Genomic DNA, 17,368 nt, shown 5'->3' with positions numbered 1-17,368 from the left:
TATAATTTATCCTTCACAGCAACATTTATTATCAGGATCTCTCGTTGTAGTCCAGGAAACAGGTTCCAAAGACACAGTAGGCAGCAGACCTTGCATTTGAACTCCATGTCTCTTAACCTGATACCCCACGTTCTTAACCCTGCATTGTAGTGCTTCTGCTTCCACTGGGGATGCCTTTTAAAAAACTATTTATTTATTTGGCTGCATTGGGTCTTGGTTGCAGTATGGTGGGGGGTCTTTGATCTTCATTGTGGCATGTGGGATCTTTAGCTGTAGCATGTGGGGTCTAGTTCTCTGACCACCGGACAAAGATATCAGACATCACCAGTGTTGCTTTCTCCTGGAGACACTGTTCAAGGACCTCTCTGCCCCCACACCCCTATGAAAGGGCCTCGCTTCCTTCCATCCTGTGAGGCCTCTTGGCCTCTTCCCTGCAGTATGGATGCCATGGCTACCCTGCCTTCATTTACTTCCTTCTTTTGGTGGAGGTCAGCTTCTACTAACAGCTTCTATTAACCTGCTGCTGCTGCAGCTAAGTCGCTTCAGTCGTGTATGACTCTGTGCAACCCCATAGACGGCAGCCCACCATGCTCCCCGTCCCTGGGATTCTCCAGGCAAGAACACTGGAGTGGGTTGCCATTTCCTTCTCCAATGCATGAAAGTGAAAAGTGAAAGTGAAGTCACTCAGTCATGTCTGACTCTTAGCAACCCCATGGACTGCAGCCCACCAGGCTCCTCCTCCCATGGGATTTTCCAGGCAAGAGTACTGGAGAGGGGTGCCATTGCCTTCTCCTCTATTAAACTAGTCAATCCTAAAGGAAATCAACCCTGAATATTCATTGGAAGGACTGATGCTGAAGCTCCAATACTTTGGCCACCTGATGCGAGGAGTCAACTCATTGGAAAAGACTCTGATGCTGGGAAAGACTGAGGGCAGGAAGAGAAGGGAGCGACAGAGGATGAGATGGTTGGATGGCATCACCGACTCAATGGACATGAGTTTGAGCAAACTCCAGGAGACAGTGGAGGACAGGATAGCTGGCATCTGTAGTCCATGGGGTCGAAAAGAGTTGGATGCAATTTAGAGACTGAACAACAATAGCTTCTACTAGTTTCTTGCAAAAAAGTAAGTTGGGGGGAAAAAAAAACTTTTGAGAGCAACTCACAATATCTGAAAATGACTTAAAAAAAAATTTATTTGACGGTGCTGGGTCTTAGTTGCAGCGTGTGGGATCTAGTTTCCTGACCAGGGACTGAACCTGGGCCCTTTGCTTTGGCAGCATAGGGTCTTAGCCACAGGATCACCAGAGAAGTCCCTGAAAATGTCTTAATTTTACCTTCACAGTAGGTTTAGTTTGGCAGGTACAGAAGTCTAAGTTAAAAGCCATTTTATTAACACCTCAGGATTTGGAAGCCTCGATCCTGTCCTCCGGCTTCTGATCCGCCACTGAGATCTGGTGTCATGCTGATGCCTGGTCCTTACGTGCACTCTGTTTCTTTTGTCGTTGTTCAGTCGCTCAGTCATGTCCGACTCTTTGTGACCCCATGGACTGCAGCATGACAGGTTGCCCTGTCCTGGCAGGTTGCCCTGCCAACCATCTCATCCTCTGTCGCCCCCTTCTCCTCCTGTCCTCAATCTTTCCCAGCATCAGGGTCTTTTCCAATGAGTCGGCTCTTTGAATCAGGTGGCCAAAGTATCTAATTCTTTACTCTGCAAATTTTGGGGATCTTGCTTTAGTGTTTCAAAATTTTACAAAGAACCTTGATTAGGTCTTTTTCTCTGAGCTAGAATTTCAGAGGCTCTTTCAATTAATAAGAGTTTTTAGGTCCTTCCCTGGTAGTTCAGATGGTAAAGCATCTGCCTACAATGTGGGAGACGTGGGTTCGATCCCTGGGTCAGGAAGATTCCTTGGAGAAGGAAACGGCAACCCACTCCAGTATTCATGCCTGGAAAATTCCATGGATTTTGGGAGCCTGGTGGGCTACAATCCATGGGGTCGCAAAGAGTCGGACACAACTGAGCGAATTCACTTCACTTCACTTCATACTTATAGGATATTGGGATACTTCTTTGATAATTTCTTCCCCTCCACTCTCTCTTGCCTCTTTCTGGAACTACTATTATTTGGATATTAGATTTCTTGGACTGATCCTTTAATCTCTTCCACTTTCCATCTTTTGTCTTCTTATTCTACCTTCTGGAAGAGATCGTCCTTTAATCTTCTAATTCCTTTATCAATCTTCTCCATTTGTGTTCCCAAAGCTCTTCCTGTTCCCTGATGTTGCAATTCTTCCTGCCACAAGGATGTACATTTTCTCTTCCCTCTGAGTATGCTCATTACAGGTTTTCTCAAGTTTACTTTGGTTCCTTCCCATTGTGTTTCCTCCCTAGCCTTTCATCTGCTTGCTTTATATCTTTGGCTTTCATGTTCAAGGTTTTCTTTGAATGTCCAGGGACTCTTGGTTATGTCTGCTCCTGTGGCAGGAAAATTGATGCCCAGCTGTTTCCTTAAGCAGGGCCTGTCAATCTGTGGGTTCCAGCTCCTTTGTTAGAGGACCCCCAGATAAAGGTCTTTCGGACTTATCTCTTGGGCAGGTCAGTTTCCCCAGAGGGCAGTCCTCCCAACTCCTTGGGGAACCTAGGCACGGCTGGGACTTTCTGTGGGCAGACTCTATGACCTGGCACCTCACTCCTGCTCTCAGTCGGCCAGTCTCCCAACAGGCAGAGGCAGGGTGCTCACTTGGTTGTGTGGGATAGGAGGAGATTGGGGGACTCTCCCTCAGTCTTTGTGGTTTCAGACATATTTCACACCCCAACCTCAGAGGTGCCTCTAGTTCTTGAGCGTTCAAACCAGCCTGACTCCTGTAGAGTTCCCAGTCTGCAGGCCTGTGCTTCAGCTTTTTCTGCTTCTCTAAGTTAGTGTCCACCACTTGTCTGTCTGCTTTCCACTCATCTGCCCCTATCTCCCCCTCCTAGTCTCTATGTTCTTGAAAATTCATGCCTTTTTTTCCTTTACTGTCATTTTAGTGGGGATTCGAGAAGAGGTGAAGGTCAACATGTGCTCAATCTGCCACTTTTAATCAAGTCTCAGCATTTCTCTTTATTTTATTTTTAAGTATTTATTTGGCTGTGTGGGGTCTTAGTTGTGGCAGGTGGGACAGGTAGGCTCAGTTGCCCTGAGGCATGGGGGATCTTAGTTCCCTGGCCAGGGATGGAACCCACTTCCCATCCATTGAAAGGTAGATTCTTAATCACTGGACCACCAGGGTTTAAATGATTTCTTTGTGTTAGATTCATAGCAGTGGAATTAACAATTTTGCTCCTTTATTTGTGATCTGTGTATTCTTATTTTCACTCAGTAAATATTTATGGAGCACCTACTATGTGTTGGACACAATACTGGGCAGTCATGACACATGGCAGAGAGAAAACAATGAGAACTAGGTTGTCAGAGAGACCAGGGTCCAATCTCATTCCTGATAGCTCTGCAACTTTGCTCAAGTCAATTACCTTGTTGAGTTGCACTTACTTATGAGTTAAAAATTGGAGGACAGAGGTAGAGAATAATAACACCCATAGCAATATATGCTTATTGACTTCTTACACATGCTAAACAGACTATAAACTGTTTCACATGCCATTTCTCATACTGAACCTATGAAACAAGTGCTAGTTAACAAATGAGGAAACAGAGACTCAGCAAGGGGAAGTGGCCCAGCCAGGAGGGGAAAGAGCTGGTATGAGAACCCAGGTGGTCTTGCCACAGAGCTGGGCTCCAGAGCTCCATGAGCAATAGCTGTTAACTTCTCCCTCTGCCTGGCACCACAGCACCCACCTTCCCGATCTTGGGGAAGACTTTCATCCAATTTGGCTTTCTCCTCTGGCTTCCTAGGATAAATCTAGTGGCTCAGATGGTAAAGAATGTGCCTGCAATGTGGGAGACCCGGGTCCAATACCTGGATGGGGAAGATCCCCTGGCACAGGAAATGGCCAACCCACTCCAGTATTCATGTTTGGAGAATCCCATGGACAGAGGAGCCTGGTGGGTTGCAGTCCATGGGGTCGAAAAGAGTTGGAGACACTTCTTTTCACTTTTTAGCTTTCACTTGAAAGCTAAAAGTGAAAGCTTAAAAGTGAAAGAGTGACTTTCACTTTTTAGCTTCCTATTTTCCCCCCTTTCTTTCTCAGCTTTGGTTGCCACACTTATTTTTGTTGTTGTTGTTTCTCCTGCAGTTTCTATGAACTGACTTCATTTCTGACCCTACTACTGAAAACTCAGCCTTGCGCTATGTGGTCTGTTCTAAATGGGAAGGAAACCCAAAACAGAGGAGATCCATGTATAGTATAGCTGATTCACTTTGCTGTACACCAGAAACTAACACAACATTGTAAAGCACCTATGTTGTTCAGTCGCTAAATCCTGTACGACTCCTCTGGGACCCCATGGACTATAGCCTGCCAGGCTCCTCTACCCATGGGATTTCCCAGGCAAGCATACTGGAGTGGGTGGCCATTTCCTCCTCCAGGTCAATTCCTGACCCGGGAATTGAACCTGAATCTCCTGCATTGGCACGCAGATTCTTTACTGCTGAGCCACCAGGGAAACCCAAAAGCAACTATACTCCAATTAAAAACAAACAAACAAACAAAAAAACCAACCCCCAAAAAGAAAATTCATCCTCAAAAATCCCTGCTTCTTTCTGGTTAAGCTCCAAGGTCTTTGGTCAGCCCTCACTTTTCCTGACTTTTTGTGGCTTCTGACATGGTCTGCTTCAATGACACCCAGGGCTCCTGGTTCTCCTCAAGAACTGCCCATCTCTGGTTCGTTCACTGGCTCTTCCTCCCACCCTCACCTGCCACGGCCATCAGTCCTCAGCTCTCTCCCCATCTGCCTTTCTCTCCCCTGTTGATAGCTGCTCTGGACTTTGCATGCCTGGCCTTAAAGTGTTAGTTGCTTAGTAGTGTCCGAGTCTTTACGACCCCGTGGAGTGTAGCCCGCCAAGCTTCTCTGTCCATGGGATTCTCCAGGCAAGAATACTGGAGTGGGTTGCCATTCCCTTCTCCAGGGGATCTTTCCAACCCAGAGATCGGATCCACGTCTCCAGCACTGCGGTGGACTCTTAACCATCTGAACCACTTGGCCTTAAGCTCACACCTAAATTTCGTTGCCCAGGCATGTCCCATAGACTGTCCCAAACTAAACAACTTTCCCCGAGAAAGCAGCTTCCCCATTGGACTCCTTTATTTCTGTCAATGGCTCTATTCTTCTCTCAATTGCTCGGTAATCATGGCATTTTCTGTTACTCAGCCCTTCCCTTCAACCACTCAAGGCTATTCCACTATCTACCAGCACCTATTGATTCTACCTTGAAAGGCCTCCCACCCTTCCCTTTGCTCTCTCCACTAGCACTCATGGGATCAAGACCAGACTCTTCCTTTCTGGGAATCTGAGACTCCTCTTTCTCCCCTGGTGACCTGGGGCTGTCTGCTGTAATCAGACAGCTCTCCTCACACTGGATCACGGCATAGGGATCCAGCAAGGAGCTTGCCAGGAAGCAGCTATGGAGATGAGGCCAGTGATGGGGCCAAAGCACATTAGCAAACAAAACCCAGGGCACAGAGAACAAAGGGCAGAGACAGCAGCAGGTCCAAATGCTACACAAAGAGCATCAAAGAAATGTTTGGGAATTGCAAGACAGATGGTCCAAGTCTAGCCAAATAAAGATCCTGGAACATGGGCAACAGGAGAAGAGAGGCTGTGGGGGCAGGGCAAAGAGTGACAGTGAGAAAACAGGCCAAATTGGTGGCACATCCATCATCTCCTTACGCAGGCAGGCTGGCTGGATGGCCAACAGGACCAAGGAACAAACGTGGGTCGGTGAAAAGCGATGGCCTGGGGATCAAAGGCAGTCTTCTACCGGAAGTACTTGCTTAAATGATGGATTTCGCTAGCTCATGATCATGCCAACTGCTCTGTCTTTTTTCCAAACCAACTCATCTTTCAGGATCCCACAAGACTTCATCCAAGCCAACACAGCACCATCTCCCTCTTCCTCTACACTCCTTAATCACTGATCTGAATTACTCATTCTGACCCTTAATCACCTGGGTTCCTACCAAAACGACCTACAAGTGTCAGAGTGCACTGACTCTGTGCAAAGCAGCGGCCATAGAGAATACAGAAAACGTTAAGACAGCTTCTGCCCTTAAGCCTCTCAGAACACAGCTGAGGGTGAAGAGAGATACACACAGAGAAAGATATCATTTATAGTTCTGCTGATAAGTAGGAGCCAAAGAGACAGAAGAAGAGTAAAGGTTAGAGAATGCTGGAAGAGCTAGAATGTGAGGAGGCCTTGAGAGATGAAGAGGATTTTGATATACAGAGGAGACAGAAATATGAGAAGAAGGATTCTGCGTGTAAGGGAAGGGGTGAGTATGGGCTGCACACACAGAGAACAGACTGGAAGAGCATGTTGTTCTATATTAATTGACTACCTTAAAATATATATATATATATATATATATATATATATTTATCCACTGAGAAGAAGAATTGTCCTTTATGGAAATACTAAGGAAGGAAAAGTCTGCATTGTTATGGCTTGGCAGATTTCAAGTTTAAAAAATTCCCTGGTGGTCCAGTCATTAAGACTCGGCTCTTTCACTGCTGGGTGCTAAGGTCCATCCCTGGTCAGGGAACTAAGATCTCACTTGCCTTGGAGCAACTAAGTCCAGGAGCTGCAACTACTTAAGCCCACGCACCCTAGAGCCCGTGCTCCACAACAAGAGACGCCCCTGCAACGAGAAGCCGGAGCGCCGCAACTGGAAAGTAGCCCCCGCTCGCCACAACTAGAGAAAGCCTACATAGCAATGAAGACCCAGTGCAGCCAAAAATAAATAAATCAATAAAATGGTTTTTAAAATCTTAAAAAAAAAAAAAAGGAATTACTGTTCAAGCTTTTGCTATCTGGCTGAAAATGCCAGTGTTGGAGAATTTGGTACCACAGTTCAACAAGAAAGTGGGGTTGGTTGGCAATGGCTTTAGTACCCAGCGGAAAAGACGGAAAACACACAACCTGCCACCTCTCATGGACCTCTCCCTTCCTGGGAGGGATCAACTGCTGACCTCCGGGCGAGGAAGTTTCCCAAATGCTCCGGCTTGCAGACTCTTATTGGCCACGTCACAAGTTAAGCCGTCCAACTTGCACCCACACAGGCTGGGTCCTCACTCTATGATTAGAGACGGCACAGGGTGGAGATTTAGGCTGGTTCACAAGCTGCCAGGAGGGCTGACTCATTTCTGAGGCTCATGGGGCTGCTGTACCACTGGGAGTCACCTTGGGCAGAGGACACGCTCCCAGAAGGACATGGCCCTTGGGGGATGGCGCCGCTCAGTCTGGCAGACCGTGACCTGGGAGTGGTGACAGGGTTGGCATCTTATCCAACCGTTTGAAACATCGATTAATCAAGGACTACAGTTTTCTGTAGGAGTAAAAGCTTCACTTCCCAGAATTTCACAGAGGGATAAGTTTCCTTAAAAACCTCGGAAGATGCTTACCTTGAATTAATATTATACCATTTAGCAGATTCTGATCCTAAAACCCCGTCCCCCCAACAGACTCCATTTGCACAGAAGGCATCCTCGAGGTGGCTGAAGAGGACTGGGCTTCCAAAATTGGTTGCTTCGCTTGCTGCCGCTTTGGACGAAGATGAAGTAAAACGGTAGTCAGCTTTTTACCCTCCATACCACTGAATGTTGATGAGGGCAGTTAAGAGTTTAGAAACCATATTTATTAACCCTCCAGAGGAGGCGTCCCTGGAGGTGGCTCAGATAGTAAAGAAACTGCCTGCAATTCAGGAGACGACCCTGGTTCGATCCCTGACTTGAACCCTCTAGAACACGTTTTTAAGATTTTTAAAAGTCTTTATTGAATTTGTTACAATATTGCTTCTGTTTTATGTTTTGGTTTTTGGGCCACGAGGCATGTGGCATCTTAGCTCCCCAACCAGGGATCAAATCCGCACCCCTTGCATTGGAAGGTGAAGTCTTAACCACTGGACCACCAGGGAAGTCCCTAGGACACACGTTCAAAATCAAGTTGCTGTCTTAATTATACTTTATTAATAAAGCGTACATAGTAACGAGTGCACTGTCACAGTGAGGGGAGCTGTGCCAGGGAGCTGGCAGAGAAAAGAAATAGTTTGAGATCAAAATTCGTAAGCAGTAAATTTACAGGATCAACAGAACAAGAAAAACTGACAAAAGTTGGCTACACTTGGAAATTTTACAGTTTCTAGAAAATGAAGCCTGGTCATGCTCCTAGATGTTGGACCTGTTTTCAGTCAACTACATATTGAGAAGGACCACAAAAGTGGATCTAATCCCAGGCAAATCCTATAAAGGAAATTAGGTTTAAAGTAGTTTAAATAAAATTAAGGCTGACTGATGGACAAAGATTGACCCTGGAGCCCTGGGAAAAGTTGAAAGAGACGGTGACTTGGCAATGCAGCCAGCCCTGCACAAAGCGGAGGCCCACCGGCCCATCCAGATGTGCTGGCTCTGACACCGTGGGATAGAATCAGCTGTAGCACGTGCTTCTTTTCCCTTTTTGAAGGCATGGTAGAGGCCCGAAGGGTAAACTCAAGCATGATCAACAGGGGAATAGGCTGGTAATACATTCTTAGAAACTGAAAACTTCTGCTTTACGGAGTGCATGGCACATAGATGTTCCTCCCATCTGAACCAAATCAAGAGAGTTTCACATATTCTAGATTCTGAACCTTTTAGAGCTTTCAGCAATTCCTCCACGAAAGCAGAATCTCTAACAAGAGGCTACAACCTGTCCCAAGGCCAGAGGAAGGCGGACGAATCTCTCCACGGTCTCACAGTTTTCTCGTCTTAAGTCAATACAAGAGGCCTCAGAGGCAGCAGCACTTTCCTCCTGGTCTCTTGGATAACTGAGCTGCTAGGGCAGAGACAGTACAGATGGGCAACATCCAAGGGTTAAATTACAGCTGACCACTGGTGAACTAAACACTTACTCCTAATGGCACCCACTTACGAAAACCTCACCATCTGATCCCAGAAGACAGTGAGAAACAGATAGTGACCGATGCATCCCTGTTTATCTGGTACTTTCCCAGGTTTTAGTGGGAAAGTTCCATACTCTGGGAACCCTATTAAGCCCCAGGAAAATCGGGATGTTTGGTCAGCCTAGTGACAGGACAGTAACCCAGCTTTAGCAATTCAACTTTCTCACCTTGACAGTTTGGGTTTGGGCCACTGTCATCAAAAACACAAGCCATTTTAAGATGAAGGCCCCTGAAAAGGTGACCTCATGGGAGCTAACCACCAATCATCAGTCTCATGCTTTCTGAGTCTTTCATCTTTCAAGGACTCTCTTGCAATGTAAGTTTCTCAACAAATGTGTTCTGAAGGTCTGGTGTGTACATAATAAACCCATTAGAGTGCTCCAGATCCACTTATCAATTGTTAATGGTTTACCACAAGCATCTAAGGAAATATTTGCACAGTTCTTAAATGGGTAAAATCAGGTCAATAGAATTAAGGCTCCTGGCAATTAGGAGATTATCCTATAAAAAGGACAAAGCTTGAGTGTGCAGCCAAGAAGGAAAGGATCTAAATCTGATTTGGAATGTCTCTGTGAACAAGAAGGAATTAAGAATTTAAGCCCAAGATAATGAAATTCTTTTCAACTTTAACTCACTATAAATAAGCCGTGCTGGCTCCGGAATTTCTACCCAGGAGGGGCCCAGGGGTGGCAGTGTGACCGGAAGGGAACGCGTGGGGCTGCTTTTGCATGGTTTCCTTTAAGACTGAGAAAACACCAATTGTTCACAAACAAGATTCTTGTCCTAGCTTCCCCTGTGACACCGCCACTAAGAAGACACAGTAAAATAAAAAGGAGGCAAGGCAGGAAATGGAAAGGGGAGTAGGAATTTACATATTGAGCCCTTTGCTCTTTAGATCTGGAAAATAATTTCATATATTGCAACATGAGACCGATCTGAATTAGTGCTTTTCTGTTGAGTACTTCTAATTTTTTAATATGTCCTGGGTATACTAGGATACACACACACACACACACACACACACACAGATATATATACATGTGTGAATGGCTTCCTTCGTGGTTCAGTGGTAAAGAATCCATCTGATGATGCAGGAGATGCAGGTTCAATCCCTAGGTTGGGAACCCACTCCAATTCTTGCCTGGAGAATCCCATGGATGGCTACAGTCCACATGGTCGAAAAAGAGTTGGACATGAGTTAGCGACTAAACAACAGCAACAACATGGTATTTTTATATATAGAAAAAGGCTTTTATTTGGGATAAATAAAAGAAAAGTGAATATTACTGATAGAAAGGGAGTATGAATGCCTGTATAGAAAGGGAACTGATATTGTGTCTGAGAAGAAATAATTAAGCACAGGTGTGTAGAAACCAATGACATTTTTTGTTTCTGTTTTCTGGCCATACCACGTGTCATATGGGATCTCAGTTCCTAGACCAGGGATGCAACCCATGCCCTGCAGGAAGAAGAGAGTCCTAACTACTGGACTGCCAGGAAAGTCCCTCAAAATTTTTTTTTCACAATGAAATGGTTTTAAAATAAATGATCTTTTGAAAATACCTCCAACAACAGAGTCTCACAGAAGTAAATCTTTCGATGTTCATTAACCCAGGCTAATGAATGATCACTGGCAGGAAACTAAAGATAGGGACTAATTACGATGAGAACAACATTTCCATGGGATTCTTGTTTGGAGTCTACTCTCGTGAATGAGGAGATAAATAGAAAAAAAAAAAACAAAACACAGAAGACGAACCCACTACGATCCATGGAAAGGTCACAGGGTTTCTGCTGTTGTTTGATGAGTGTCTGAAGCAGCTTCAAAGAGGAAGTGCTCAGAAAGGGCACCATTGGCAGAGATGAGTCAGCTACTATTTTTGGCTTGGTGCTGAAATGGGTGTGATCCTCTACTCCAAGTTTCAGATGTCTCTCAAACCCATGGAGAATAATAAAATCCAGAGCTTATTAATACAGGCAGCAGTGGGTTACAGAAGGAAGCTATTACCTTTTTTGCCTCTGGGGAAGAAAGGACCCACAAGCATATGGTTGATGATTTGATCTCATTGTGTCCCTTCACTAGACTGTGTAGGGCTTCACAGATGTCTCTTGCATCTAATAAAAACACCTCGGTCATCTGTTTTTAGGCTTGCCTTTTAGCTAAGCGCTCCATCACATTCCTCTTAAAAGCCTTCATCTTCAGCTCTACCACGATCCATACTGACGAGCCCACTGAGTGAAAAAGTAGACGCCTGGCTTCTCACAGGGAATGTATGCATTTTAATAACAGCTTCCAGAGACAGGGCACCTGCTTCCTGTCTTCACTTTCTAAACCAGGGCTGGTGATGGGAACTACAAGGGGAGGGTGGAGGCTGCAAACTGCCTTTCTGGATATACCTGGGTTTGCCCTGACTTAAGACCAAACATGGAGAAGGCAATGGCAACCCACTCCAGTACTCTTGCCTGGAAAATCCTATGGACGGAGGAGCCTGGTAGGCTGCAGTCCATGGGGTCACGAAGAGTTGGACACTTACTGAGCGATTTCACTTTCACTTTTCACTTTCATGCATTGGAGAAGGAAATTGGTAACCCACTCCAGTGTTCTTGCCTGGAGAATCCCAGGGACGGCCGAGCCTGGTGGGCTGCCGTCTATGGGTCGCACAGAGTCGGATGTGACTGAAGCGACTTAGCAGCAGCAGCAAGACCAAACAACCAATCCATCCTCTTTCAGAGACAGCACAGTGACTTCCTAATAAGCAAAACTTGGTCAGAGCTGAGAAAGTGTTAGTCACTTAGTCGTGCCCAACTCTTTGCAACCCCATGAACTGCAGCCCACCAGGTTCCTCTGTCCAGGGGATTTTCCAGGCTAGGATACTAGAGTGGGTTGCCATTTCCTTCTCCTGGGGATCTTCCCAACCCAGGGATTGAACCTGGGTCTCCTGCACTGCAGGCAGATTCTTTACTGACTGAACTACGAGGGAAGCCCTAAGCTCAGAGCTGAAGGTACACCTGATTCCCTGAAGTGCCCCTGAGCAGCACTGATTGCTTAAGCTGGAGTGGGAAACCAAACCAAACCAAAATGGGAACATCCCTCAACTACACCTGTCTATGGAAAACAAGTGGCAGAAGAGCATTACACTTAAGACTTAGAATGGCTTGGAATCCTGTTCTGTCTGGTCAAGACTATGGATCCTGATTTGGGGTACATATACTCCACTGGTGAAGAAAAGAGACAGGTACAAACCTCTATAGAATAAGACTATTGTTGTTTATCACTAAGTCATGTCCAACCCATTGCCCATTTCTTTTTTGACCCCATGGACTGTAGCCTGCCAGGCTCCTCTGTCTGTGGGATTCTCCAGGCAAGAATACTGGAGTGGGTTGCCATTCCCTTCTCCAGGGGATTTTCCCCTACCCAGGGATCAAACTCACATCTCCTGCATTGGCAGGCAGATTCTTTCCCACTGAGCCACCAGGGAAGCCCTGCAGAAAACGATGAAATATGTTAAATGGACACAGAAGCTATATGCTGGGGAAACTCGGACAGAAAGAAGGAAGAGGGGGCTCATTCTGACTGAAGAGGAGCTGAGGGTAGTCAGGCAAAGTTTCTCAGAATAGAAGCTATTTAAGTTTTTTCTTTTTTTATGACATACTCAAAAAAGAAAAACCTATTTATTTGGTTGCACTAGTTCTTAGTTGTAGCGTGTGGGATCTAGTTCCCCAAACAGGGAATTTGGCCCCCTGAATTTGGAGCTCAGAGTCTTAGCCACTGGACCACCAGCGAAGTTATGCTAGTTAAGTTTTTCTTGCAGGGTGAGGAGGCTTCTTGGTGGAGAGAGAGAAGAGATTTGGGGGAGCCAGGGACGAGTGCCTAAGGGGCAGGCACTTAATGGGCAATGCAAAATGCCATGGGTGGTGAGGCTGGGATAGGCTAGGGTCACAGTGTTGCACTCTGGGTGCTGGCCTGCTTAAAGAACCCAACTCAAGTGGCATAGTGACAAAGTGGGTCAGAGGCAAGAGGTGACTTGGGACATTCCTGTAAAGCACAGGGGAGTAGCAGTTACACAGGTGAATATATATGCAAAAGGCCCTGAGCTGTATACTTAGGGTTTGTGTATTTTACTATATGTAAATGACAGCTCAACAAAGTCCTTAAAAAAACAAAAGTCCAAGGGGTCCAGTGTCCCTTTGTCCTAGAGCAAAGGGAGTGAGAATGGTTAGGAGTGGGCAGACACACAAGAAAACCCTTCTCTTTGGGTTCCGGTCCTTACCTGGTCACTAGGGCTCCCAACCCAGGGTCCTTCTAAGAAAGTCTTTCAGTGCTTGTGACGATGCAGTGGTCCTAGACTCAGAGGATGATAGTGCTGAAAGGGCACCGCGGGAGAACGGCCAGTTTCATTTTATTCATTTATTTTTACTTAATTTATCTTCTTGGCTTAACTAACAGAAATTGTTTCTCACAATTTTAGATGATGAAAGACCAGGATCAAGGTGTCAGCCAATCTGCTTCCTGGTGAGCGCGCCTTTCCTGGCTTGTGGAAGGCCACATTCTTGCTGTGTCTGTATATGGTACAGACAGCACTGATGCTCTTCCTTTTCTTATAAGGGCACTAATCCTATCATAAAGGTCCCACCCGTATGACCTTATCTAGACCATATAATCTCCTAGAGACCCCACCTCCAAATATCATCATATAAGGAGTTAGGTCCTCAATACATGAATTTCGGGGGGACACAATTCAGTCCATAGCACAACTCATTTTCCAAACCACACTGGGATGCTTCAATCTGAGTTAGGATGGGAGAAGGGGTAGGAAACACAGCTAGAATGATGGGCTCAATTGGCCCTGTTTTTTCTCATGCATTACAATTAAAGAACTACCATCAGAAACATTCAGCCTTTTCTTCACAGCTTAAAACTAGAGATATACGTAAAGCAGAACTCTATAATATTCATCTCTTCACACCCTCTGTGACTTCTAGTCGTTGAGTCATTCACCCCAACAAAAAGCTGCGGCCTTAGAAGTCTAGGTAGTGTGTGCCACATGTATAAATAAAAAAAAAAAAATTGAGGCTTTCTTGGATAGTACTTTCTGGTCATAGCTTCATGATGAGAAGGAGCTTTGTAAGACTGCTTCATTTCACACACGAGGAAACCAAGGGCCAGAGGGCCTGTCACGTGGTCCAGGGGTCCACCTTGTTTAGAAGAAGACCTCAGTTTGCATCCTAATCCACATTTCAGATCAAGGCTTTTTCTCTGCACCACTGCTGCCAACAGCCATTAGGAAATTTGAATAGTTGACAGAATTCTGAAGCTGCTAAAAATCAAATGTTAGAAGATATGTAGCAGTGTGGATGAATGTCCATGGCATACTGTTTTGTTTTTTGTTTGTTTTTAAATTTTTTGGCCACACCATGCGGCCTATGGAATCTAAGTTCTCCTGCCGGGGATCGAACCCTCAGCTCCTGTGTTAGAAGGGTAGATTCTTAACCAGTGGACTGCCAGGGAAGTCCCCATGGTATGCTAAGTGTTAAAGCAGGGTACCAAATGCTACATATGCCCCTGATTTTGTTGGAGGAAATGATCTGCAGCAGCAAAAACCCTGCAGGAGTGATGACCAACATAGTGATGTGTATCCCCAAGGAGGAGACTCACAGATGATTTCTGTGTTTCACCTTATTCTCCGTTTAAAAAAAAAAATGAACATGCATTAAATTTTTTATTTGAGGAAAAAATGGAGATCTGTATCACCATCTAAATTTTCTCATAATCCTGATTTGAGCTTTTTAGTCTGCCTGTTTCACTGAAATCGAACATGTTTTGAGAAAAAAAATTGAATCACTAGGTAAATATTGACCTGTTGCTAAGTGAACAAGAGACGTATCACCTGACCTTAGAAAAGTTTCTCTCGAGACATTGAAAAATTCATTTCTGATGTATCTTTGGCTAGGTGATCTCAAGACAGACTTAAAAACTGACTTTAATGCTGAAAAGAGGGGGAAAAAAATCCCTGTTCTCCTAACATGTTTTCACTGTTCACCTTTCACCGACTTTTTTTTTTTTCCTACACCAGAACATCAAAAGGCTATGTCCGTGATTTTGCCCGTAAGTCATAATTAACTGGCTGCTTTCCGTCAGGGTTACTGAATAACCCCATCAGCTTGTTTTAAATCAGTTAAGTGAAATTTTTAGCCGAGACAGTTGTTTGTAAAGGCCGTAGACAGGCTTCCTGTAGGAAAAAAAAATCTTCAAAGTCCCGGGAGAAGCACTTTTACCCCTAACAGATAAGCTTCCTGAGCTTGGCTTCAAACACACGGAAGGCTGTTGCCAGAAAGGCCACACAGAGAAAAAACATCAAGGCCACAGGCTTCCGACAGTGATTAAAATAGCGAGAGTGTCATGCAGGAATCAGAAGGCCACTCCAGGGCTAGCCCAGCTAAAGACTTTTGTCTCGGACTGGCCCCTTACTGCTCTCTGCCTCCCGTCCCTCGCCTGCACCCTGAGAAAGGTCACTGTTCTCCCTCCCTGTGGACAAGAAAGGAGCCAGCTGTGGGGTCACAGACTTGGGTCCAGGCTCCCCCTCTACTACTCCTCATCTCCCCATCCTTAAAATGCGAGGAAAACAAATCCAACCTTGAAGTTACATAGGTTCATCGAGAAAGTGTACAGGAAGAAGAAAAAGCAAAGAGAAATTGTTGGATGTATGTCTCCAGGCTGTTTTTCAAAGGAAACTGAGAAACCAGGTTAGGAAAAACCCTGCCAAAAATCAGTTTAAAAAAAAAAAAAATGCTTTGAACAATTAGTGTGAAATCAAACCTAGGAGACTCAAGAGACTCGGGTTTGATCCCTGGCTTGAGAAGATCCCCTGGAGTAGAAAATGGCTACCCACTCCAGTGTTCTTGCCTCATGGACAGAGGAGCCTGGTGGGCTAGAGTCCATGGGGTTGCAAAAGCGTCAGACAAGACTGAGCGACTGACTAACTGAAACCTTACATGATGTTTTCCAAACAGCCTAGAGGGGAGAAGCTTTCCCAGGGCTTTCTCTAATTACTCAGGAACTTATGCTGGCTGGAACTTTGTACTCATCTGCCTATAATCTCGTAGGGCTTTTAAAACCTTGGTTTTTCAAAAGCTCTCTACAAACAGAGACCCAGGAACTGGATCCAGCTGCATCCCACCCCATCTGAAAGTAGGGGATGCAAATGTTCCTTGCCAGTTCAGATGAGTGAATTATCTAAATTAAACATGGAAGAAAAATGCCAGATGATTTTGAAAACACACCAACGCTGTGCACACTCCTCAGAGAGCAGAGTTTCCACGGCAAACACTGCTTACTAAAACACCATGCCCTTGATCATAGCTGTGGAGGCCACTATGACGTAGAATCCCCTCAGCAGGGGTGGGTCCAAGTTCACCGCAATTTATATTGTATATGGCAGTTCACAGGTATTAGGCAATATAACTGAGCTATAAGTCTCTTTCAGCTTGATTACAACTTTTTAGGGTCACGACATTATAACTAACAAGCCAACTGTACACAGACACCCAAAATACCCATAGCCCACAGCTCTTTACCCGTGGCTGTGGAGATGAACTAGACAACCAAAGAGGACAAAGCAAGAGCCCAGACTCTCAGGTGTCTCTGCTGCCCATCTGTTCTTCGAAGAGAATCATTCAGGGACTTCCCTGGTGGTCCAGTGGCTAAGACTCCGTGCTCCCAATACAGAGGGCCCAGGTTTGATTCCTGGTCAGGGAACTAGATTCCACATGCCTCAATGAAGATCCTGTCAAATACGTCTCCTGGAAACAGCATGTGTGGTGTGGAACACAGATTCTGTCTCTTTCACAACTACTGTTTTACTTCTGTCAGAAGCTGTGCTCACCCCTGTCACCTCCAGAACACAGAGCTGGGGCTTCTGCAGGGAAATCTGGTTCACCTGGAATGAAAAGACGCTTACTCCTTGGAAGGAAAGTTATGACCAACCTAGACAGCATAATAAAAAGCACAGACATTACTTTGTCAATAAAGGTCCATCCAGTCAAGGCTAAGGTTTTTCCAGTGGTCATGTATGGATGTGAGAGTTGGACTATAAAGAAAGCTGAGTGCTGAAGAATTGATGCTTTTGATCTGTGGTGTTGGAGAAGACTCTTGAGAGTCCCTTGGATTGCAAGGAGATCCAACCAGTCCATCCTAAAGGAGATCAGTCCTGGGTGTTCATTGGAAGGACTGACGCTAAAGCTGAAACTCCAATACTTTGGCCACCTGATGCGAAG

The 17,368-nt window shown here is 45.4% G+C and overlaps 1 protein-coding gene across 2 annotated transcripts in view; it reads right to left on the bottom strand.

Annotated features, from left to right (window-relative positions):
- ABHD2 (abhydrolase domain containing 2, acylglycerol lipase) overlaps positions 1-17,368 on the bottom strand; it is a 114,101-nt gene that overhangs the window by 63,724 nt on the left and 33,009 nt on the right. The gene's annotated exons all lie outside the window — the stretch shown is intronic.

The sequence above is a fragment of the Bos javanicus genome, chromosome 21 (assembly GCF_032452875.1).
Source record: "Bos javanicus breed banteng chromosome 21, ARS-OSU_banteng_1.0, whole genome shotgun sequence".
Taxonomy (NCBI): domain Eukaryota; kingdom Metazoa; phylum Chordata; class Mammalia; order Artiodactyla; family Bovidae; genus Bos; species Bos javanicus.
The sequence above is the reverse complement of the archived record's forward strand: the minus strand, read 5'-3'. Positions and strand labels throughout refer to the sequence as shown.